The sequence below is a fragment of the Alosa alosa genome, chromosome 4 (genome assembly GCF_017589495.1).
Source record: "Alosa alosa isolate M-15738 ecotype Scorff River chromosome 4, AALO_Geno_1.1, whole genome shotgun sequence".
NCBI lineage: Eukaryota > Metazoa > Chordata > Actinopteri > Clupeiformes > Clupeidae > Alosa > Alosa alosa.
The window spans coordinates 454976-478816 of NC_063192.1; the positions used below are offsets into that span (position 1 = coordinate 454976).

Below are 23841 nucleotides of genomic sequence, written 5' to 3' on the forward strand. Positions count from 1 at the left end.
ACTTTCAATCGAGGGTCATAAGGCTTTGCAGGCTGTAACGGGACCTCGCCGCAGGAGAAGGAATTCCTCTGCTCAGCCATTTTCACACAATGGCTAACCTAGGGTTTCACCTCTTATGAGCTGATGCTGCAGAGAAGGATAATTTTAAAAGGTCACCGGGCCCGCTTTTGCATCTGCTCCTTTTTATCCTCTCTCCTGCGTGTTTGGCGTAACCTCGCGGCGAACCTCGTGCTTGATGACGAAGTGACTTGAGGGTTAAGGAATACCCCTACGCTTTGCAACATACATGCATGCGCTGAAGTTCAACCCCTTGATCACGCTTCTAAACCTTCCCCTGCCCGCCACTTTCAGTCAGACCGCCGGAGGGGAGAAGACGCGGCACTAAGAGCCCGGACTTGCTCTCTCTCTGTCTCTAAGAGTCTCGACTTTGCTCTGTCTCTGTGTCTAAGAGAGTCCGGACTTTGCTCTCTGTCTCTCTGTGTGTAAGAGTTCGACTTTGCTCTCTGTCTGGGCGCGCCTGTGTCTAAGAGCTCCGGACTTTGCTCTCTGTCTCAAGGCGCCTGTCTCTAAGAGTCTTGACTTTGCTCTCTGTCTCTCGCCTGTGTCTAAGAGTCCGACTTTGCTCTCTCTCTCTCTCTGTCTCAAGGAGCTGAGCCTCATCCCTCATCCCTGGGCCTGCCTGCCTGCCTGCCTGCCTGCCCCCGCTACTAGGACCGGGAGGAATCCTAAGGAATCCCAAGCTTCCCCAGAGTTCAGAGCCCCTCGCAAGCCACGAGACGCCCACACAGGCACCCGGTAAACTTAACCGCTCAACACGGTTCAACACTGTTCAACACGGTTGCCCCTCTCACACTCTGGTTGTGCTTTTTACAGAGTTTTATTTTAATTTCTTTTTTTATTTTTCAATAATACATTTTAAATGAATTAAAAAAAAAAAAAACTTTTTTTATGGTTTCAAGGTACAAAGCAAAGTTACACCCACGCTTGCTGAAAGTTCCAGAAAACAACTCCCCACCCCTTTGTATGATGTCATAAGACACGCTTACAGAAATAAGATCTCCCCATCATGACGCCATAAGCCACGCCTACAGAAATGAGACTTGCCCATCATGACGCCATAAGCCACGCTTACAGAAATAAGACCTCCTCATCATGACGCCATAAGTCACGCTTTACATCACGCGGATCAAGAATGATCTGGAAGGTAACGCCCCCTGAATCAGCTTAATTTATAATTTGACCTTTGACCTCAATTAGGGGACCCCTCATCAATCATCTTGACATAAGGTGGATGTTATATCTCTCTCATGACACCACCATGAAGGATTTTCCGCCATATTGGATTTAATCAAAAACACTAAAACGTTTTCACAGGTCACGAATTTAATCTGATCTTTACCAATTGGCACAGACCATGTTCAGACCACGCCTTATAAGTGCATTACTTTATGGAACAATTGACAAAAGCATTTGCCCATAACAGCCAATCAAAATTGGCGGTGAAGCCCCCAAACAAGAAGTGAGCTCATATCTCAGCAAGGCTTTGGTGTATGAAGTCCAAACTTGTTATGGGGATTTGGTACCTGATTGTGATTAGTGTTGCACGGTGTATCGATACTAGAAAGGTATCACGATGCCTTCATGCAAAAAACAATACGATTTCCGACGTTTTTAGAATCGATACTTTATTAAAATAATAACGTTCTGTGTCTGTGTGGACTGCTCCCACTCTCCATGCTCCTTGCACGCATCTAGGCAAGTGGACGTGTCAAGCAGGCAGCTCTGAGTGAGAGTGCGCAGCCTAAACGTCAACATAGTTCTTTCCGACAGGGTTGTGGATAAAACAAAAGGTGAAGTGAAAAGGAACTATTTCGGATACATCACGGATAGTGAAGGCAAGCCATCAGGTACACAGAGGCCAAAGTTCAAAGAACGACAGGTTAACGAATAGGCTATAGAAAACACCACTACATGATTAGTGCCAAGTTCATTTCTTTAGTTTTAGTCTAGCCTACAGTGGGTCCCAGTTAAAAATTGACACTTCATTCACGATCATGGTGAATGGTGAAATGTAAGTACAACTGCAGCCGCTTGGGGGCAGCATAGTCCGCTGTGGAGTTCCACGGTCGAACCAGACGGCGCATTCGACAGCAAGGGCTGTGATTGGCCGAGTTTTCAGTGTGTTTCTCTTTGTTTTTAGCAGCCCCTGCAACATGCTAGTCCACTGTAGCCTAAGCCTTGTACATAATGTTAAACATAGTTTTGGATTCAGTGGCAAGATTTCTTGATTTGTACAGTGCCTGTCTCTCAGTAATGTTTTAAAATGAGAGCTTCGTCAGCTGGCAGTAGGCTACTTTGTCGGTAGTCATGAGAAGTTCGCTTGCTAACAGAACATAAATATGCTGCCCAGAAACCTTGTGAATAGTTCTGATTTTTTTTACTACACTAACAAGGTTGAAATATAGACTTTGCCTACAGCATCTCCTTAACAGTAATGTTAACAAAATGACAGCATTCATATGACAAAGAAAAACGAATTCGGTCACTCAAGACTGTGCCACAGCAACCAGTGTAGGCTACAGTCCTACCCAATAGGCCTACTCGAAGCAGATAGCGTTGTCTGACGGTCGAGTGGGTTAATGCACGTATTTCCAGAACAGGTCTGCAACTTTCAGGTAGTTCTGAGTTCGAATTTAGGCAGGAGCAGAGCCATATAAAGGCCTATTGCAAGGTGTTGCTCCTGGCAATACTTGTTTATAAGACGTTTGGTGATTAAATGATAGCTGTTTTTGGGACACGTTAAACGTTCTTTATAATGAGCGCATCCGGGGAGTAAAACGACTGTTACGCGCTGTTACAACTGTAGGCTACAATGATTGCAATACAAAAATATGGGCGTGTTAGTTTGGTTAGTTTTGTGATGTTTTGCACTTTTGCCTCGCGGTGTTTTCAGGTTTTAGGGCTTTTTGGCAAGATTGACCTTGGTTAGACTCTGCATATGTTATTTCTCCATGGAAAATAAAGTCAAACTGTCTGTTATTAGTTCAATAACAAGTGTTGCTTGTTAAAACATGTGACTAGTGAAACTCAAATGATTTTAGAAATATTTAGCCAAAGCCAAAAGTGTTAGAGAGAAGGAGAGCGGTGCAGCTCAGATGTCTTTTAATTTTCTTTATTCTTTAGTAAAGGTGCAGAACATTATTAAACTTTGACTAATGTTTCGATGTTCGTTAGTCAAAAACATCGACACATCGAAATGTTAGTCAAAGTTTAATAATGTTCTGCACCTTTTACTGAAGAATAAAGGAAATTAAGAAGACCTCTGAGCTGCACCGCCTCTCCCTCTAAAAATATCTGTCCTGGCCTGGTTGCAACGGATTGTGGCCAAATGACAGAAGCGCTGAGAGAACCCTCCTTTGTCTACCAAAAGTGTTACTTTAGGCCCGCTCCCCACTGCTTGTGAAAGAAGGGGATGGGGAGGGGGCTTAACGTGAAAAAGCTTAATGTCACAAAACGGCAACGAAGTCGCTTTTAGGCTACAGGCCTTCATAATGGTAGGCTACAGGAAGTGGGGAGGGTATGGGATGACCAGAGCCGCCATCTATCGCCTTTCCAGGCACACAGCTGTTTATATAGCCTATCGACTGCCTTAACAGATATGCTTTGCTTTTGGTTTGGCCTTACAGTTAACTCAATGCTCTTGTTGCTTGCAGTTTGTTAGATAAAGCGATGCAGATTACATTATTTATTTCTGATTTATATCTTATTTAATTGCGCCTTTTGATGTATTTTGCAACATTTGCTTGTTAGGCTGGGCTACTGTCAATGTCCTGTACAGGTCAATGTTCAACAATTGCTGGTGTAGGTCTAGGCTATTAATCAATTAGGGACTGTTCGTTATTTATTTAATTAAGGGGCTACTGAGGAGTTTTGGGGAGTGACCCTCCCTCGCCAGCAAGAATTTTTTCTATGACCCTCCAAAGTGATTGAGAAAAACGCATGACCCTCCCCAGTCCCAACAATTTATTGATGCCTTAGGCTACTGGGTCAATTTGGGAGCTTGCATGCTCGACTCCTTCCTTGAAATGCCTTGAAAAGGCTGTCGTTTGCACAATTTCACAAATAATCACGGGACCTAAAACAAACCTGTCAACTTTTCCCCGGTTTATCGCGTATTTTAACTTTTTTCCTCGCTGTCTTAGGAGGAGCTGCAGGGCCGTCGCAAGGGGATGTGAGGCCCTGTGCTAACTTGACAGATGCAAGGCCCTTTTCACTTACGTGCATGAAATCATGCGATAGCTTATTTTTTACACATAGCCAAGGCTACCGGCCGGTGTATTTTAATAGTAGCCTAGTCTAATAAGCTACACCAGCTTGCCTTTAAGAGGGGAAATTCAATTGTATAGCCTATAACATTAGCTGAGTCACATATTTGGCCATATGGTGTTTATCATAGGCTACATCAATGAAACCAAATAGTGTAACAAAGGCTAACACTTTAACAGGGGGAATTAATTGGGCATGAATCATTGTGCTGAACGGTATGTCAATGAGCAGAAACACATTACACGACATTCAAACTATTGATAAGATGTACTGGTCTGTATCTATAGGCTAACATTGGACAAATATATGACACTGACTCGGCCATATCCTGACTCAGGAAAAAAAAAAAAAAACATTTTCTTGCTTTGCCGCTAAACTCAGCAATGAAATCATAGGCCAGTTTGCAGGTAGCCTAACGTCTTTTTCATAGAAGGGAGAGCCCAGTCTCTCCTGTGACATGGAGGTGCGCAAATAGTTTTAATAGCCTGTTCAACTTAGAAAAGCTTCTTTCACCCGATGCCAGTCACTGATCGCAATTTCAAATTTCGGAAAGCTTCATCTTTTTAAGTTTTAAGTGCAGTGGCCCCTATCCCCCCTTTGGAATTATATCTCGAGCCTATTATAAGTTCCAGTGCGTTATGTCCTGGGATTCGATGTGCTCAAAAAAGAAAAGAAAAACACTTTTTTTTATAGATGGTTATGAGGAGCAATGTGAGAGAGAAATTTGATGATCATTGATCGTTGTTTTGGGACGTTAAGCCTTTTCCATAGGAAGGAGTGAAGGAGATTGAAGAATGACCATTTTTTTATACGAAAATATTTATTAACTACAAAAACTCAGTGTCATTCAGACTCAACCCTCTTGTTGTTTTATTATCTTTTTCGTTGTCGCTTGAACGTTGGCAAGCAGGCATGTTATGGTTGCAATTTAAGTGAAATTTCTACAGTAGGCCTACAACATGCTGTTAGGCTGGGCTACTGTCAATGTACTTGTATAGGTAAATGTTCAACAATTGCTGGTGTACAGGTTATAAAATCAATTAGCTAAATCATTTGTCCAGCTGTTTAAACATTTTTTCGTGCTACATTCAAAGCAAAAGGTGCTTTGATATATTTTTCGTTTAAACGTCGGCAAGCAGGCATGCTTTGGTTGCAATGAATGAGGATAATTGCTTTTTTTTTGCATTATTTTGAATATGACTCGCTCCAGTCTCAACAGCACGTACTTTTTCCACACGCTAAGTTCTAACACACATAGGCCTATCCCCTCTCGCTGTCTCTCTCTCCATCCCTGCACACGGTGCTTTCTTAAAGGAGCTGCACCATTTTACAATAATTGCATCTACATTTTCATATTAGAATGTTTTGTCAAGTGTAAGCTTAAACTACCGTGATCAATTTAAGTTCCCGGCCCCCCGCCAAGGCCATGGAAGCAGTAAGTCAGTCGATCAAAATAGTAGTGGCACCCAAGTGACACCTTGTGGTTGTTTGTGTCAACTGCAGTTTGTGCCATTTCTGCTGAGAAAATGGGGTGCGTGATTCATGAAGGAACCCGTCCAAACTTAACGGGGACCCACTGTAACTGAAACGAGTATGGTTTTCTGGGATAAAGCGAACCTTCCTTCATCAGTGAATTTTGACGAGACATAACGACTGATCAAATTCTTTCACACAAACATACGGGTATTTGTGGGTGTTTTTGGGAGGTAACCAGGTACGCTATGCTTTTGGAGGTGCAAACAAACACTGCATTGCCATTGAGATCACATAGTAAGGAGCTGGCTCAAGGGTTCTAAAAGTTGTAAAATGAAAGCACAGTTTTATAGCCATACATGCGTGTTCACTTCTGGCTGCTTGGCTAACGATAACGGGCTATTTGACGTCTTTAGAACACTAAACATATCGGAGGTGTCAAATGTTGAGTTACTCCAGTCTAGATTTTTTGACGTTAAATCACTCCTATGATGTATTGATATTGTCTATCCAAAGTAAAATGCCTGTTTCGAAGTTAACTGATGGTCAAATCAACCAAAACTCAGATTGTTTGCACCTCCAAGTGGTGGGTGACGTAGGTCTGTGACGCGAGTTTGTGTGAAACAATTATATGCTAATGTGATGAAAACGCAATGTTCACGCTAGTATAACATTACCATAACTTGAAAACAATCTTTAATATAATATTCGGTCAGTACTACTGTTTGTCATGGCATGTAGACTGCAATTTGTTCAATAATTATTGCCCAGATGTAGGATAGGCTACCCGAAATGCGTTAATTAAAGCCCACAGCATAATACCACTGAAGTGTGTTAAGTCCTAATAATAATAGCGGCATATTGTTACGTGGTAGCAAATAATATTATCAAAGAAATAGACATAATGCACACAGATATATTGCAACAGGTAATGGCGTAGGCCTATCTGACGAAGACCTGGTTGGAACGTTGTAGGCTACTTGTACACTGGGAGCAAAGGAGACTATCTTCAACTTTTCCCCTTTGCAACTGTCACAGAAATCCCATAAACACGGGAAGGCCTAGGATAGCCTACATCAGATGGCCTAAAGATTAGGCCCCTCTGCATAGCATTCAGTGATTTGCATGCAGTTATTTCAACACTGACCTTGATCTAGCCTACTTTGGCTATTTAAAGGTACTTTACTGCCAAAACACAACACAATGTAAATTAACTATAACAAACCATAAAGGACTTAATCACACACAAATTAATAATTTTAAAAGTTGAAAAGTTTAGAACCCAGAATTGACCTGCACACTACAAAAGTGCACCAAATTAAACACAAATTACTACACTTGGAGGAGGTCTGCGTCCTTTCTTTTCCAGATATGTTAGGATTTCGCTGTGGTATCGTTTCAGTATCGAGCATCGAGATATTTATGGCAGGTATCGTATCGAAAGTCATAATTTTGGCATCATGACAACACTAATTGTGATGATGCACTAGGGAATTGGAATCATTTGGCCTCTATAGAGTCCCGAAGTGTGACGTAGCGTTTCCATGACGGCAGAATCACTGGATCTAAACAAACTTTCAAAATGGCTTAAATGTAGACATGTGGCATCATTTCTAGCTAAAAACATTAAATATATCCATTTAAATGTGTTTTACCTGCTAGGCAGCAGCTTAGCCACATAACACGGATTCCCTGGCAGGTGTAATAGAAAGAAACAAAATTCCAGTGGATATTTCACGTCTTCTCAAAGACTGGCGGCTGAAAAAATAAAGCCAAAACACGTCCGTGAATTTAAGGATTTTAACCGCATGCTGTGAATAGGGTGACCACCCGTCCCGCGTAGCGCGTGCACGCACAGCGTTTGAAGCCTAATTCATGCGTCCCGCAAATTGAGACTGTCACGCATAATCAATGCTTGCTCAAAAAAAAGTTGGTCGCTCTATATCCTGCAGCCGGTTGCACCAGTTGAAAGTAACTTCCATCTTAGCTTAGTTCTAACGTAAATTGGCACTACGTTGAAGTTTACGAGCTACTAAAATGTATTGGGTTGCACCAAACTGAATAGTTTCAACGTAACACCAGAGAATTGGTAGACGGGCTCTGGTAACACAAGTTATGACTTAAATTACACCCCCCCTCTCCCTAGGTGTAAGGTACGTTGTAGGTAATTTGTTAACATGGTTTTCTCATTTATATTGTGGGGATGTTAAATTTAACAAAGTACAAGTCGAGAAGAGTTACATACGCGACCGATTACACACATTTAATTTAGCTACTTGAGCAGTGTTTGAATGATGTTTGTATTCACTGGAAATCATATGGACCTAGCAGTATACAAATAGGCTACCAAACATCTATCATTACCACACAAAGCATACATTTCATTGCTGTGGATTGAGCTGTTATCAGAGATTTCATTAGCCATAGGCCTACTTGAAAGAGTGTTAACGTTACCATTACCTTCACTAACGTTAACGTTATCAACTGCGGTAGCCTATACGTTAGGCCAAGTCATGGCTGAAATATTCCCAAAGCACATATAGGCCTACAACAAAATAAAGTCTGTTATTTTCAAATACAGTGTTATTTTATTCCATACAACAAAGTAATTGCGGAGGAAGTCAAACCCAATGTGGCTTTATCATACATTACAGTGAATGTTAGGCTACCCAGAACACTGAACAGTTCTTTTCCCCCTGCGCCTGAATTACTAACACGCAAGTTCACCATCCTTCCTCCCCCTTCTTGTTCCGTGAACCTCTGGAGTTGTGAGTTAAGACTTTTTTTTAACTGTTCCTGTGGTGTTGAGCAACTACAATTCCTGTTAATCCTACAATTTTACAATATAATTTATGTAAAGTGAATAAATAATGAAAAATAAATAAAATGAAATAGCTAAAGTAAATCGTAAGTGGAAGTGCATCTGTCAATTCATTGAATGTTCAAAGTATTATGAATCTTTATTTAGAAAAAAAATACACATTGGTTGGCCTATTCATGATACATCAGCAATTACACATGTTTAGTGGAATAGGGCATACTGTATTAATATACCATGTAAGGTGGTATGTGCTAGAAATGGGTAAACCACTATCAGTAAGTCTGCCCGTGAGGTGGGGGCATCACCGCGCCAGGCATTGTCCCACATTGTCCCTCAGAAACATACCCCTTGTCCCCCCTTGGGCTTATTAGCAGGTGGTCACCCTAGCTGTGAAGTTACATGCAGGTCTCTTTTAAGGAGGAAACCCATGTTAAGATAAAACTCTGTAGTCACGAATTTGATCGTGTTGGTATGAATATATGTTGTAGTATGTGATTCCTACAGTGTAAAAAAATATACTAACGTCTTAGAAACGTTGTAAAATTATTGAAATAGATTAAGAAAGACACCGCTATGGTGATTTCTAATAGTCAGGTAGAACTTTGTGGAATTTGGGCATAAGTGTGACATAAGTTGCTTAACTACTTTATCAACAATAACAAAAAGCCCTAACAACACAACTTCTTGCTGGTCATTTGTCAACATTTTTTTTTTTTTTTTTTTTACATTTGAAACACAAATATAGTTTAACAGGTCAGTCTATCTGGAGGCCTATGTTGCCTTGTTGATCTTCTTAGCTCTGGTGTGATGTCCCCACCATCAGGAGCAGGTTGTGCTCCCCCAAGCAGGTTTGGGGTGGATGCAGGTGGAGCGCCCTGTACCGACAGTTCTGCAGGTGACACCTGCTCTTGCTCAGGTGCTTGAGGCCCCTCACTAGAGCCTCCAGAGCTGCTCACACAATCCTTGTGCGCCACACTCACAAGGACAAATCCACCAGAAAAGACACTGGACCAGACTGGTGTTAAATAACTCCTGGAAACCAGGGTGGACCAGTGGCAAAGTTTTTAACATACACACTATCTCCTGGCTGAAAGAGTCTCTCTTTTGCATGTTGGTCCTGCCTCAGCTTTTGCTTGTCCTGCGAACTAACCACTCTCTCTCCGACGTCCGGGTGGAGGAGATCCAGGTGAGACTTTGGCCTCCGTCCCAATAGCATCTCTGCTGGGGCTAATCCTGTAGTTGTGTGAGGAGTAATCCGGTATTGGAACAGGAAGCGAGAAAGTTTGGTTTCCAGAGAGTGTCCTGACATTTTTCGCAGTCCATCTTTCAGAGTTTCAACAGCTCGTTCTGCTAGGCCGTTGGAAGCGGGATGGTAGGGAGCAGTGCAGACATGACGGATCCCATTTTTCTCCGTAAATACTTTGAAAACCTCACTGGTGAAGGTGGGCCCATTGTCCGACACCACTGTGTCTGGTAATCCGTGTGTGGCAAAGATGCTCCTGAGCTTCTCAGTGGTAACTGCAGCAGTCATGTTTGACATGATATGTGCCTCGAGCCATTTCGAGTGTGCGTCCACCAGAACTAGGAATGTCTGGCCCATAAACGGACCTGCAAAATCCAGGTGGAGCCTGGACCATGCACGGCCTGGCCACTGCCATGGGTGAACTGCCATGGGTGAAGCGGCGCAGTCACTGGCATCTTCCGGTTACCTTGACATTGCGAACATGCCCTGACCTTCTCTTCTAAAGCTCCATCCATCCCAGGCCACCACACGAATGACCTGGCGAGGCTCTTCATCCGGGATATCCCTGGGTGGGCATCGTGCAGTGCCTCCATTACCTGCGCCTGCCCTGGGGAGGGAACGATCACTCTGGAGCCCCAAAGGATACAGCCGTCAAGAACACTCAGCTCTAGCTTGCGCTTGGCATAAGGCTGGAATTTGTCCTGCTGTACAGCTAGGCCAGCCCTGCATCACCCATCTTCTAACTTGCGATAACACTGGGTCTCTATCAGTCCATGTTTTGATCTGTTTTGCTGTCACTGGAGCATTAGATAGTCTGTCCATCAGAAAAACTGTCTCTGGGGGAAAAACAGTGCGGCCAGGTGCCTCCTTTATCGCCCTCACCTTCTCTTCCACTGGAGACAGACCTTGAGCCGAAATCGATGGCCCAGGTATGTGACACTTGGAGCTTGGAAAACACACTTACTGCGACTCAGGCGCAGTCCAGTATCTGACATTCTCTTTAGCACCTGGTCAAGATTTTGTAAATGTTCCACTTCTGTTCTACCTGTGACTAAAATATCGTCCAGGTACACTGCAACGCAGGGAATGTTTTGAAGCAGATTGTCCATAGTGCGTTGGAAGATAGCTGGACTGGACGCAATGCCGAAAACCAGACAATTGTATTTGAATAGCCCTATATGTGTGTTAATAGTCACATATTGTTTAGACTCTTCCTCTAGCAGTAGCTTCTGGTACGCATGACTCATGTCTAACATTGTGAATGTTTTTCCACCTGCTAACATGGCAAACAGATCCTCCACTCAAGGTAGGGGGTAGGTGTCAAGTTGGGAGGCCTGATTAATTGTCAGTTTGTAGTCTCCACATATTCGCAGTCCACCGTCTTCCTTCAGCACTGGCACAATTGGTGCTGCCCAGTTGGAAAATTCAACAGGCTCAATCACACCTGCCTGCTGCAGCCTCTCTAACTCTGCTTCTACCTTAACTCTCATAGCATATGGCACCGGGCGAGGTTTGAAAAAGCACGGCTGAGCTTTGGGGTCCACACACAATTTCACTGTGGTGCCCCGGAGGGTGCCAAGCTCATCCCTGAAAACATCTGGATATTTGGCTATTATGTCTCGTGCTACGGTCATGTTCTTGATTTCGCCCCAATGCAGGCGAATTTTCTGTAAGAGATCACGACCCAGTAAACTAGGCCCCTCCCCCTGGACCACCAGCAGCGTCACCGATGCCTTCTGTCCTTCAAAATCTATGTCCACATCTATAGCCCCAAGAAGGGGAATGCACTCACCCGTATAAGTCCTCAGTCTGATATTAGTCTTTTTGAGTGCAGGTGCCTCAGTTGCCCTCCACAAGTTGTGATATGAGGATTGACTCATCACTGAAACTGAGGCCCCAGTGTCCACTTCCATTTCCAGCTCAGTGCCATTTACCTTCAGTGCTACATAGATGGGCTCAGCCCTGGACTGGCTGATGACATGGAGGTTGAACATGTCAAAAGAACACTCCTCCTCTTCCTCGTCACCCTGCAGGTGATGTGCGCTTCTGTTGGGCTTTGGTGTTCCCCAGTCCTTCTTTTGTTTGTTTTTCATTCCCCTGCACATTTTGGCAATATGGCCCTTTTTCTGACAGTTATGTCAAACAGAGTCCTTGAATCCACAGTCATTTGCAAAGTGTGCCCCCCCCACACCGGTAACACTCCACTGACTTTTGGGGTTTGCCTTTCTTGTCCTTGGACACGTGATGAACGGCATCTGGTTGCGCAGCCCCGTGTGCTTGTTGAATGTCCTTCGTGTTAATTGCCGCCATTTCCATTGCTTGAGAGATCTCTAGCGCTTTTTTGAAGGTTAGCTTGGCTTCACTCAGCAACCGACGCTGTATGCCATCCTCATTAATTCCGCAGACCAGCCTGTCGCGCAACATATCTTCTAGACAGCGCAACTCACAGTGCTCTGATTATTGTCTCAACGCCGCCACAAATGCGGCCACTGTCACTCCTTGCTTACGTGAATGAGTATGGAATTTGAAGCGTTGAACAATAACAGATGGCTTGGGGTTGTGATGATTTTTCACTAACGTGACCAGGTCCTGGAAGCTTAATTCTCCTGGTTTCTGCAGTGTAGCCAGGCCCCGCAGGCCCCGCAGGCCCCGCAGGCGCTGAGGAGGACCGTCATTTTGATTCATCCGTAATGTCATTTGCCACGAAAAAGTGCTCCAGTCTCTCAACATATTCCACCCAGTCACCGTCTGTCTCCACGTATTCACTGAGTGAGCCAACAGTAGTCATGATAACTTACTAATAGCTTAACTAACTGCGCCGTAATTTGTAGGCTATTTCAACTGTACACAGCAACTCCACCGCCGTTATCCTCGGTTTTAATCCTCGTCGTCAGTGTAGTAACCGAGTGGCGTAACTTTTAGTGAAACCACGCACAGACTAGGAAAACAGTTTAGGCACTTTTACTGGACTTCACTTAACTGCAGCCAACATGATACACATGAAAAACACGGGTTCCCACCTTAAAACCTGGGGGAAACAATACACACAAATAAGGTTCCTAGGGGAAAACAGCCCTCTTACTAGGCCTACACATTTCACTACGCAACAGTACTAATACTAAGTACTAAGTGCCACTCCGGCACCCTTGAGCATTTTCTTTTAAAATGGCCTCACCTGCCACACCCCTTTTTTTGGATCATAGAAAATCATCTAAATAGACACTAACATATAAACCCATCCTGTATGGTATCAAATTAAAGCTATTTTCATACAGAAATCAGCTTTGACCATAATAAAGTAGAAAAAAATTGTTTAGCTCCATCCAGAGAACAAAATACCTTTTGGAAAGTGACCTTTAAGGTCAAATTATGTTTGCTGCATAATAGCTTATACCTCTAAATCGTGTCATGTTTGGTATTAAATTAAATAAGTTATAGAACTGCCATGTAGCTTAATACATACAGGAATACCATCATTCAATAGCAATTCATTTTAATATGAATTATAGCAAGTCTGATGTACCCTACCAACTTGCAGGTTAGCTAGCACGTTAGCTTTAATTTCCCTTGAATCAGTTGCTGAATTTCAGACAGCAATGTTGTGAGGTACTTCCCAGGTAGTTAGCACATTAATTATAACTGTCCTTGGATTTCCCCCCAGAATTACAGACAACAATATTTTTCATCCTAACATTTTTTAATGCTTTAAAAACAGACACCACAGTCCAAGATTGATACAAACTAGTCTGAGTTATGAGGTACTTGCCAGTTAGTCAGCACATTAACTATAATAGTCCTTGAATTTGCCCCCTGAATTACAGAGAAAACTGCAAAGTTGTATAACAACAATGTAAATAAGGTTTATAGCCCAAGCATACTTGAATACAATGAATTTGGTCTCTATCCCATCTGTGAGTTAGTGAACACACAGTGAGATGAAGCACACAACAAGCAGTGAGTTGACTTGCTACAGTGGCGCTTGGGGAGCAGTGAGGGGTCAGGTGCCTTGCTCAAGGGCACTTCAACCGTGGTTGTGGGCATGGAGAGCAGTGCTCTTCAACCTCCCCAACATTTTCCTACTGGTCAAGGATCGAACCTTTCAGTCACAAGTTCGATTCCCTAACCAGTAGGCCATGGATGCCCAAAGTAATTGACATTACAGGGCTCTACAGTGCGCCCATTTCACTCGCACATGCGAGTAAAAATGATGGCGTGCGAGTGCAAAAACATATTTAGGCGCACTGGTGCGAATGACTTCTAACCATATCAATGTTTATCTACAAAATACACCGCAACATCAAGAAACATTACTGGTGCAAACCATAGAATCACGTCGCGAATGCAGCATAAAAACTACACCTCCCATCAACGTTAGCAGTTTCGCGTTGTGACTCGCTAGTAGCTAGTAGTCGCTTCTATCACATCCAAGAGCACGCAGAAAAAGTGGAAAGTTAGACTAGCCAGCCAAGATGCAAAGATTGAAGAAATTAGTTCTTCTATCCACCGAATTCATCGGATATCGGAGGAACAGGATGAGATTCTGAGAATGCAGTGAGAGAAGGAAAGGTAACCTAACATGCCTTTTAGCCCAGTTGACGTATTGGCTGCAATATGCAAAATATAGCTGTAGCGAACAGGCTCCCATTTTATTCAAAGGTAGAACGCGACAACTCCAGGCTTCCACGCATGCTTGTTTGTTTACACCGAATACAAGCTGAAGTGCAAAACGAAAGTAGGCCTAACGTTTGCCTACTGCCCCCGTCAATGCAGATATTTCAAATAAAAAGTAAAAGTATACAAAATATATATATCCTTGATTAGCCTCTGTTGGGTTTTGTGGAAGAGAAAATGGACTGTTTTAGTAGTAGTATTAGGCAGTATGCAGTCAGATAGGTCACCATGGGCATATTTGGATTAGCTACAGATGGATTCACAAATAAATAAATTAGCCTACATTTGGCAGGATACTTGATATACAGGCTAAATGCAAATATGGCAATGTATTATACTATTTTACATTAACAAAATGTAGGAAAATAGAACAGACTGAATAAAGTAGGCACTGATCTTTAAAATCCTATTTCCTGTAGCCTAAATGTTGTCAGTCATTCTTAATATTCGCAATTGGTGCACTGGCATGTTTAAGTGTTAGCTGCAGTGTAATGTTAGATTATGTTTAAGTTAAGTACAGAACTGACTGTGCGCCCAAATTTTTGTCTGTGCTCCTAAATTTTTTAACTTGGCTGCACAAGTGCTCCTGGAAAAAAATGTTAGTGTAGAGCCCTGCATTAATGCTATTAGACAAATGTTATGATTTGTTGGCTGTTCATGCATTGTTTGGTTGTGACAGTGTGTCATATCCATATGGCAAAGGGAAAACCTCAGCAATCAATTTGATGCTCAAGAGGAATCTTGATTTGAAGAATTGTAAATATGTACTGTAGAAGCTGATGAGCATGAAGGCAGGAATGGATTTCCTTTCTTGCCTCTACTATGGAAAGACTGTTGAAAGCCTCAGTAACTTGAGATACATGCTATTCACCAAGAAAAGAGACCCTCCTAAAATAAAGAGTCTTCCTCCAACAAGAGAATATGCAGCGGAACACATCAAGCGTGCACGGCTACAAGTCCTTCTGTGGAGAGCTGCTGACAAAAAAACACCTCCATAGTGTACTGATGATGTATGCCTGTTTGGTTGGAAAATAGAGGATGGAATTACTGTGCCTGTTCATGGCAACACTGACATTGCACCCAAAACAGGTCTACAGCTTGTTGCTTGTGGATGCAAGGCAGTGCCAGCATGCTGCAGGGCCTCTTCCAGCTGTCAGTCGGATGGACTACCATGCACCACCTACTGTTATTGCAAAGGTAGTGAACAGTGTGCAAATAAAAATTTGAAGATGGCTACACTTTCAGTGGAGGATATTGATGACAGCGAGGGAGAAATGTCTGATTGAATGAATGTTTTTTGGAGGAGACATTTGGTTACCTGGACTCCATTGGTTACCTGTCAATTACAGAATTCATACAGAAGTTTTACTTTTTGTTTTCAAAGCCCTAAATGGAATGGCACCACAGTATATCTGTGACCTTTTAAGTCCTTACTGTCCTTCTAGGCCACTGAGGTCTTCCTCACAACTTCTCCTATCAGTCCCAAAGGCAACCCTTAAAACTAAAGGTGATAGAGCTTTTTCTGTTGCTGCCCCTAGACTCTGGAACAATCTCCCTATAGAAATTAAGTCCTCTCCCACCATCAGTAGTTTTAAATCAAATTTAAAGACCCATCTATTTTCTTTGGCCTATAATGTCCATTCATTTCTCCCCTTGTTTGGTTGTTTATGTTTATTTTATTTTTTATTTATTTAATCTTATTTCTATTTCTTTTCTGCATTATATTAACTGGCATCTAACTTTACTGTACATCTTTCTCTAGGCCTATAGTAGTAGTAGTTTCAGTAACCATATGTTTATTTTTATCTACAATCATAATCTGTTTATTATTTTCATTATTATTTTGTATTTTCATTTATTTATTTTTATTTTTTGTCATTTATGTCTTTATTTTTTGTTTTTATTACTGTTTATTTTATTTCTGAGCACCTTGGGTCAATAACATTGCGTTTAAGTGTGCTATATAAATAAATATGACTTGACTTGACTTGACATTTGATGTTTGTGATGTGTACAAAGCCAGCCTGGCAACATGTTCTATATACTTGCTTTCAGAATCTGTGAGAAAGTTCTACTTTGTTCCTTATAACTTTGTCTATTTGATTAATTGTTGAGGGTTGATACAATTTGTTGCTCAGCCTACCATTTCAGCGGTGTGACCTTACCAGGCTTTACAGTTATTATGTTCTCTGGAGGGACTTGAAATCATTTTTAGCATGTTTTTATTGACATCAAAATTCTGTTTGAGAAGAGCTTTCATTTGATACCATACATCTTTGCTAGGCGACGTTGTGGCGCTGCTCTTGTTGCGACCGGCTGTGTATGGCATAGTGTTTTTTGTTATATTTTCTGTTTATCAGGGTTTTTAATGTTTTTATGTCCGTGCATCATCTTCTTTGTTTTTACGTTATAACGATATAAGACACTGCTGCTTTTTGATCTCAGAAGGCTTAAGATACAGCAAACTTCAGATTTGGAGTTGCATAGTAACTGAACGCGAAAGGATGCCGCTTTTGTTTTTGTATCAAGCTACCGCAACTTCACAAGGCTACTTTTCGATTCCATCAGCCATGGGATTCTCTGATTGGAAAATTGGAAGCAGTCTCCTAGATGACGACCAACCTCTCAGATACACAAGGGAATTTCTACTAAACCGGAGAAACCTGCAAGCTGACTTGCTGACATGTTCATGGATAAGCCTATGGGATATTCCGGCGGAGTTAACTCAAGCTGACAATCATAGAAGACGACTAAGGAAACGGGGTAGGAAAGCTGGTGTCACAACTAAACTCAAAAGAGAAAGTAAACACAGAGCGCTACCCTCTCTGTCATCCTTAGTAACGTCCGTTCCTTAAGGAATAAGATAGACGAGCTTCAAGCTAATATTAACTACATGCATGAATATAGGAATGCTTCCATCCTGGCGTTCACGGCTTGATTGCAGCATAGATGACCATGCACTCTTTATTGAAGGCTTCAGCACTCCGTTAAGGCTCGATAGAGACAAATGTAGCACTGAAAAAGCACACGGAGGCGGAGTTTGTCTTTATATCAACAACTGCTGGTGCTCTACAGCTATCATTGGCGAGAGTCTGTCCGTGCCTGATATAGAGCTCCTGGCAGTGTCACTCCGTCCTTTTTATCTACCAAGAGAGTTTCCCTCCTCTATTTTTTTATTCTTGTTCATATTCACCCAAAGCCAATGCCAACACAGCCTCTGATGCCATCATGAACACTGTGAATAGACTGGAGCTGATTTCACCTGACTCACCCAAATTTATTTTGGGAGATTTTAACCACTGCCCTATAGACAAATCATTGAAAAAAATCCAGCAATACATCACATGTGCCACACATTTTGACAGAGTTCTTGATAAGTGCTATGGTTCTATATTAGGGGCTTATAAATCTCTACTCCTCTGGGAACTGCTGATCATAACTCCTTGCACCTGAATATGCACCAGTTGTCAAGAGAAGAGAGAAAGTGGTTAAATCTATAAAACAGTGGACTGAGCAAAGTATTAATGAACTAAGGGCATGTTTTGAGTGTACATCTTGGGACATATTTTTACAACCTGATCTCACCCTAAATGAGCAGGCTGACAGTGTTTCATCTTATATATCTTTTTGTGTAGATAATATTATCCCCACGAAAGAAATCACCATCTTTCCCAATAATAAACCCTGGGTCACTAAAGAACTTAAAGCTATCCTGAACAAAAAGAAACGACTGCTCTACACTGGATCTATGTTGGAGAAAAAACAAGTCAACAGAGAGGTGAAGCAGGCCATCAAAAAAGCTAAAGCAGCGTATAAAAGCAAGATCGAAGAGAAATTCACACAAGGTAATCTCCACAGGCCTGGCAGGGTATTAAGACAATGGCAGCAGTCAACACTGTGCCTGACTTCAGACCTGTGTGTGTGGCTGGCAACAGTGAGGAATCCCTCCCCAATATGCTTAACTCTTTTTACACCAGGTTTGAGAAAGATCACCAGTCTCAGTTGGCGGATATCATCAGTAGCTTGACCCCGAGTGACCCCATCACTGTTGAGTCTGTGGTGGAATGTCTGAAGAGGACACAGATCAAGAAAGCTCCTGGTCCAGATCACATCTGCGGTTATACACTGAAATACTGTGCTGAGCAACTTGGAGGAGTTTTCCAGCAGATATTCCAGAGGTCTCTATCTACTGCCAATGTCCCACAGTCATGGAAACACTCCACAATCATTCCCATTCCCAAGAAGAGCAGCCTCAAGGTCCTGAATGACCTAAGACCCATAGCCCTCACCTCCCTTGTTATGAAGGCCTTTGAGAGGATTGTGAAAGCTCACATTATCAGCGCCACAGCTTCAAAGATGGATCCTCTTCAGTTTGCATATCGTGCCAAAAGAGGGGTGGATGATGCCAAAATCTACATATTGAATGCCATCCATGAACATGTAGAAAGCCCAAATTCTTTTGCCCGGCTCTTATTTGCAGATTTCTCATCTGCCTTTAACACCATTCAACCTCACATGCTGGCTAAAAAACATATGGACTATTTCAACCTGGATCATCAGCTAATTCTGTGGATTACAGACTTTCTGACCCAAAGAACACAGACGGTGCTGGTCAACAAGAGGTTCTCTGACATCAGATACACGTCCACTGGCTCACCCCAAGGTTGTGTCCTCTCACCACTACTTTTCATCGTGTACACAGATGACTGTAGAAGCCGCCATGCTGATCGTCACCTAGTGAAGTTTGCTGACGATACTGTTCTCCTTTCCCTGCTACATGGTTCTGTCCAAGATCACGGGCCTGTCCTCAGTGAGTTTGTGGAATGGTGTGATAGCTCATTTTTGGAGCTAAATGTTACAAAGACCAAGGAGATGTTCATTAACTTCACTAAGCGTGGAGTAGGGCTGGGCGATATATCGGTATTACGACTACGACCGATATATTTTTGAAAACGATATGTAGTTGAGACAATATCGTAATACCGGTATTATGTCAAATAATGGGCCATTTTATCAAAGCCACTTGCTCTTCTGTGTTCAGACCATTCAGATAGCCGCAGCTCTGCTCAACTGCGCCCCTGCATGTGCACGTTCTCCCTCGCAGCACTACAAACTTTCAAACATGACGGACACTGAGTCAGATTTTGTTTACCTTGATCAGAGGTTGGTGCTGATGCCTATTCCGTCGGCACATCAACGGCTAGACCGAGAATTCTCATTGTGAAATCAAAATTCCACTGGAGCTCCAAGCGGTTTTGTACACGCAGATTTAAGTTACAACACTGTTTACAGCTCTTCGACTCACGGTAAAATGTAATTTTTGGTACATAGCCTAGCTAATTTAAATACACTGATGAATGCTTGTGTTTAGCGATATACAGTAGCAGATCTAAAGTCCTCAGGGAGACAACCTACACGCTGATTTTATTAAGAGGATATGCACGCAGGGACTCGCGAGCAGTTAGGGGCATCATTTTTTTATGATTCCTGAAACCAGGCGCGCCTGCAGGTGTATCGCCCCGATGCGACTGTGCGCACCATCACTCAACAATGACAGAAAATTTACTTTGTGTGTGTGTGTATATTCACACCATATTGGCCTACCATACCTTTCCAACTATGCACAGTATCCCATTAGTTGCATGCCATCAGGCTATTTACAATTTTCTATTAAGTAAAGTTAGTGAACACACAAAATTAATGCGCACACATGTTTGAGCAGGAGAGAATACGCACGCAGGCACGCATAGGCTACTTGTTTTCTTTTACTCGGCTTTCTATATGGTTATCAGCACACAATGTTGAGCTAATTCAACTCAATACTCATCATGGATATCACAAGTTTAAACAACGAAAACAGAAAGGATGGAGGCAGCAAAGCTAGAGGAGCTATTCAAGATGGGCAAGAACAAGGTTGGCTAAGCAATTGGTGTGCTTGTCAGAACGACTGCATTACAGCTGTTTAAAGTCAGACGTTACAGTACGCTATAACACAACTAAAGGTAGCTTTAGCCTGTATAGGGATGTATAAAGTTGCCCAAATGAATAGGTAATTGTAGACGTTGTTGTTGCATTATTGCATGTGGATGTTGTTATGCTATGTATGCACTTAACATAAAGGAAAAATACTGTCCACGCAGCGTGAACGTTTTTTTTCTTCCGGGGTGATGGGTGTGCGCACCATAGCATTAATTCCTGCAGGCCTTCTGCCTGAAACCCCATTCAATCGTGCATAGGGATTTTTCTTACGAACCGAACATGCAAAATGAACGCGATACAAAACGACGGTAGCGTCTATCACACTCTTGATGAGTGACTCAGTTACGTTGTTTAAGTAGCCTAATTGTTTAAAACTATTTTTGTTGTTGATAGCAACATGTCTAGGCCATCATAGGCTACATTGCTTGTCATCTAGGCCCTATCAAACCCTTACGGGTAAAAAAACTGCATTGTGTGACAAAACTGCAGGTTTTTTAATATTTTTGTGCCCAAAATATTGCATTGTGCAGTACAATGTAGGCCTGCGTTGTCAGTCAGGGTCAACTTTTGGTCTTTTGTTATTTGCACAGCTTTTCAATGACTTCACACGCTCACACATGGCCTTTCTCACTCACAGAAATTATTAACTTGCCCGCACAGAAATTTCTAAGGGCTATATTTTACAAACGTGTCACACAACGTTGCTGTCTGTGCGCTCATTCAGCTCAGAGAGATGCTGTTCAGTTACTAACCTATCGGCCAATCAGGAAATAGTTTTGTTTTGATGTGGGTCCGCAACGTGGAGACTGCTGGTCCGCGGAGTGAAATTAGGCCCGGTGCTTCGTCTGATAATTTGCTGCGCAGTTGATCAAGATACCGCGGGCCGACAAAAAAAGAAAACAAACGTTTCTGCTATCGATGTCATTAAACATAGAGCCATACAATAAAGTGGTGGTATGAGCATTCATTCAATGCAGGCGTCTGCGTGAGAGAAACTGAAACTAATCGATAACGTTGGTATCAAAGCTCCGCTCAACCTGTTGAATGCTATTTAATTGTTTAACGACACTTAATAGAACAACGTTGATTTTTGGAACTTCCATAGAAACAGAGCAGAGACTGTATAATACACTGTATAGCACTGAGTATTGTATAGTCAAATTTGAATATAACGTGGCCAAGAGCTATTGTAGCCTCTGTTAAAAATCAACAGATCAGTGATTTACGCCTATCTGCTCACCAAAAAAGCTGGTATTGTGTTTCCTGAATCCTTACATTCAGGCATTAAAATTAAACTTCATTAAAACACTTTTTTTTTTTTCTCCATTTCCTACCAATGTATGATGCTTGCATGAGGGAAACATCCCAAAACAATAGCACCCATATAATTGTTGCTGTTTTGAGAAGTATTTCTTTTCTTATGCAAGCATCATGCAACCATGCAAAAGCAATGAAACTAATTATATCTTACATTAGTAAAGCAGTCCTCTGATGTGCATGTCACAAAACATTTAAGTGAAAGTGCATGTATAACAATATAGGCATAATAATGATTGTGATAATGATAATGACAATTTGATTTGGAGGGAGTGGGGTTGGGTACGTGTAGATGAGCGGGCCTCAGGTCAAAGAAGTTTGAGAAAGGTTGGTCTACATAACCTGCATCAGATTGAGGTTTGCAATGATGCGCCTGAAGGCACGGGTTGAGGACCCAGTCAGTTACGTCACAATATGCATTTGTTTAAATTCATACCTACGTAATCACCATGACCAAAATTGTACTTTTTTTTTTCTTTGAATCTTGAAAAAAAAAATATTGACCTACCTACCGACCCATTTTTTTTTTTTTTTTTTTTTTGGCTGTTACTGCAAACAAGAATATTTTTAAGGATTGCCTCATGACTGTGAAAATGGCTGACATTGAACCACAGTGCTTTAAATGGGAGCCCCCTGTATCAGTCATCAAGGCATCAAAATCTGCCACAAACACTTACAACACACAACATCACTCATAAACACACACATACATACACACACACACACACACACACGGACAGAACCCCCACTGTTCAAGAGACCATTTTGGGGCTAAATGTGCCTTTTCTCATTTGGTTGTTTTCTGTTTGTTTAGAGTAGAATGAGCCACTGCTGTTCAAAGGGCCCATTTGGGTGAAATTATTAATATAATTTATTATTTATTATTATTTACTATAGGGTTCTAGAATAAATAAAACAGTGTGTTTGAAATAATGGAATTTGTGCTCTCTCATGAAGCTGGGTCGATGGGACATGGGGACGGGGCGTGGCGCCACGAGTAGTTCAAGCAGACGTAGGACTTTCATGTACTTCGATCAGGGGGGAGGGGGCGTGACACTGTGCCAATGCCACGCCCCCTCCCCCCTGAGAAACAAAGTCTCACTCCTTGCAAACTTCAAAACTTGAGAGCCCTGTAAATATCAGACATTCAGTATTCTCTCTTTTTATGTCAGGATATAAAATTATTAACATTATATACATACAATACATTATATTGTAATCCTCTGGTGTTCTAATGTAGGCTATTAAATAAAATGTTAATAGGTTATTTAATAAAATGTCCACCCCCCCCAAAAAAAAAGAAAAATCGGGGTTCGTATCGAACCGTGGTATGAACCAAATCGTGAGGTTGGTGTATCGTTACAGCCCTATTAACCGGGAAAAATAAACTAAGCATAGTAGGCTAGGCCAGTCCAGACTCATATGGTAGCCTATTGTGGAAATTGCAATAAATGAAGTGAAGAGTGTCTCACGGTGACAACAAAACAGCGTGTCGTTTATTCATTTATGACGCCGCCCGTGATATCAACAATCAAGGTGTGCGTCATTAAAGAGACAGCGTCCCAAATAATACATTGAGTGTTGTGCGGAACGCATCTCAGATCATAGCATAACTCATACCACAGAACACACTTACCATGTAGTTAAGTAAGGGGATACATGTCAATAACACAGTATGGTGAATTATGTCCATAGTGTCCACTACAGGATACTATAGCCTAATGGAAATGCAGATACTTATACTTAGATTGTTAATACATAATGTGTTTGAACAGTTTACTTCACAGCTTCTAACAAAAGTAGGCTGATATTTGTTTTATGTGTTGGCCCTTCAGTTGAGTTTAAAATAAAATGGACACAACGAAATAACAAAAACTTGATTTTTTTAAACAAAATTAGTCATATAGATTACTCGACTAATTGAAAAATTAGTCTAAAGATTAGTTGTTAGAAAAATAGATGTTAGTGGCAGCACTAGACAGGCGAATGGCACAAAAAGGCGGTTCTTATG

The 23841-nt window shown here is 42.0% G+C and overlaps 1 protein-coding gene and 1 pseudogene across 3 annotated transcripts in view; both read right to left on the reverse strand.

The window, feature by feature from the left end:
• The window catches only part of mib2 (MIB E3 ubiquitin protein ligase 2), a 252110-nt gene that overhangs the window by 221982 nt on the left and 6287 nt on the right, over positions 1–23841 (reverse strand). The window lies entirely within an intron of this gene.
• On the reverse strand, positions 9383–12548 carry LOC125292947 (annotated as a pseudogene).